The 2654-nt window shown below is 38.9% G+C and overlaps 1 non-coding gene across 1 annotated transcript; it reads right to left on the bottom strand.

Annotated features, from left to right (window-relative positions):
• Positions 1–2189: 2189 nt before the first annotated feature.
• On the bottom strand, positions 2190–2297 carry LOC130978273 (small nucleolar RNA R71). Its single transcript, XR_009085926.1, has one exon. It is a non-coding gene; the product is annotated as a small nucleolar RNA R71 (small nucleolar RNA).
• Positions 2298–2654: the final 357 nt, after the last annotated feature.

Below are 2654 nucleotides of genomic sequence, written 5' to 3'. Positions count from 1 at the left end.
AAGGCAAGCAACGTTAATGGAAAAAGTGATTCCCATTAACGTTTGCGAAAAGGGGCACAAGCCAACGTTAATGGGAAAAGTGAGTCCCATTAACGTTGGCCAAGAATTGAGAAGGAACGTTAGAAGTCACGTTAAGACTTCTAACGTTGAGAATAATGTGGGCATATAAGGGTGGAACGTTAGTGGAAAAGGTGAATGCCACTAACGTTCTCGCACCCAGAAATGTATTCCACGATTAATCTCACTAAGTGCCCGAGCCTAAATTCATATTTCTCTCCAAGATGGGCCCACTAAAGATGAGAATTACTTCAACTCAAGGTCCAAAGCCCACATCCAAGACTTGAAGAACTCACTAGAAGATCATGAAGAGTAGTATATATAGGAGTAGTTTTGAACTAGCTAGAAACTTTTGGACCTGGGAGAACTACTCTCTGCATATTTACTTTTCTGTACTTCTAGCATGGATTCTTCTTTTCTGCCATTTTTTATTCCTAAAGCTATGAACAACTAAACCCCTTTCATTGGGTTAGGGAGCTCTGCTATAATTTGATGGATCAATATTAGTTTTCATTCTTCTTCTTCTATCTTTTCTCTTGATTTTACTAGAAAGTTTTCAATCTTAATTCAATTGGTTAGTTATCTCGGAAAAGAAACTCTCCATAATTGGATCTCTTCGGAACCTTGGAAGAGGAATGAAGAGATCATGCTAGAATTGCTTTCTCATGCTGGACCAATTTGGGTTGGGATGGATATGTGACTATAATCCTACCAATACTTGAATTGGGAAATGTATATGGTATAATCAGTGACCATACGTCATCTCTTCTCATGAGCAATTGACCAAGGAATTGGCTATTGATCAAGATTTGAGAGATTAGATTACCAAGGAATTGGGATTCAATCACTTAAGATTGCCAAGGAGATCAATGAATGCATTGATTGAGGAAGAGATGAGAATGAACTTGATCCGGAGAATTGCAACATCTCCTAAACCCAATGATCTCCCCATTTCTGATCTTACCCATTCTCTTTAATTTCTACCATTTACTTTTATGAGTATTACCCCAATTCCCCATTTAAGATTCTGCACTTTAATTTCTGCTATTTACTTTCTAGTCATTTAAATTTCTGCATCTCAATCTAAATTCTGTTTAGCTCAACTAGCATATTCTTCTAACTAAAGTTGCTTGACCAATCAATCCTTGTGGGATTCGACCTCACTCTATAGTGAGTTTTACTTGACGATAATTCGGTATACTTGCCGAAGGAAAATTTGTTTAGAGACAAGTTTCCATGAATCATGTTTATGGCGCCGTTGCCGGGGATTGATTTTGAATCAACAATGATTAAGCTAGAAGATCACTAGATTGAGCATTTTTTGTTTTCATCATTCTTTTCTATATTCATTAATTTACCTTAGTTTATTTTTAATTTCTTCCTCACCCCCTATACCCTCTCTATTTTCTGTTCTCTTTTCTTAGTTTATCATAATTCAGCTCACTAACACACTAACTGTTTGATAAATTGCATCACTCACACTAACAATCATTCTAACAAAAATTGTCTTCACTATATCTCCTGTTGTGCATTCTGTTTATTGTATGACAGGGAGAAGAGAAGGAATCTCAACATCCTTTGATTCAGAACCTGAGAGAACCCTTTGGAGACAAAAAAGGGAAGCAAGAGGAAAAAGAATTATTGGTGCTGAGGAAGAGAAAGAGTATTTTGAACCCAACATGGAAGAGAATTTAGAGAACAATCATGAAGAAGAAGCTCATAATCATGCCAGAGAAGGCCATGCAAACCGGGTTGGGCATGAAAGGAGGGTCTTAGGATCCTATATCAATCCTAATCCAGGAAACTGTGGAAGCAGCATTCAGAAACCCACCATACATGCCAACAATTTCGAGCTAAAACCTTAGCTAATCACTTTGGTGCAAAATAATTGCTCATCTGGAGGAGGTGCTCAAGAAGACCCTAACCAACACTTGACCACCTTCTTGAGGATTTGTGACACAGTGAAGTCAAATGGAGTCCACCCGGATGTCTATAGGTTGCTCTTGTTCCCCTTTTAACTCAGGGACAAGGCAATAAAGTGGCTTGAATCCTTCCCAAAAGAAAGCCTGACAGATTGGGAGGAGGTAGTGAACAAGTTTTTAGCAAGATTTTATCCCCCTCAAAAGATTAATAGGCTAAGAACTGAGGTGCAGACTTTCAGGCAACAAGATGGTGAGACACTTTATGAAGCATGGGAGAGATTCAAAGACTTGACAAGGAGATGCCCACCAGAGATGTTTAATGAGTGGGTTCAACTTCACATCTTCTATGAAGGTCTTTTCTGTGAGTCAAAGAAGGCTGTAGATCATTTATCAGGAGGTTCTTTAAACAAGAAGAAAACCGTTGAAGAAGCCATAGATGTCATTGAAATAGTTGCTGAGAATGACTACTTCTATGCCTCTGAAAGAAGTAACACTAGAGGAGTAATGGAGCTGAACCACATGGATGCACTGTTAGCCCAAAACAAGATGATCACCAAGCAGCTAGCAGATCTTACCAAGAAGGTGGAAGAGAACCAAGTTGCAGCAGCCATCACCTCATCACCAACTCATGAAGGAGTAAACATAGGAGAAGAAGGTGACTGGGAGCAAGCCAAC

This window comes from Arachis stenosperma, chromosome 4 (assembly GCF_014773155.1).
Source record: "Arachis stenosperma cultivar V10309 chromosome 4, arast.V10309.gnm1.PFL2, whole genome shotgun sequence".
NCBI lineage: Eukaryota > Viridiplantae > Streptophyta > Magnoliopsida > Fabales > Fabaceae > Arachis > Arachis stenosperma.
Note: the sequence above shows the minus strand (reverse complement) of the source record. Positions and strands in the feature narration are given on the sequence as shown.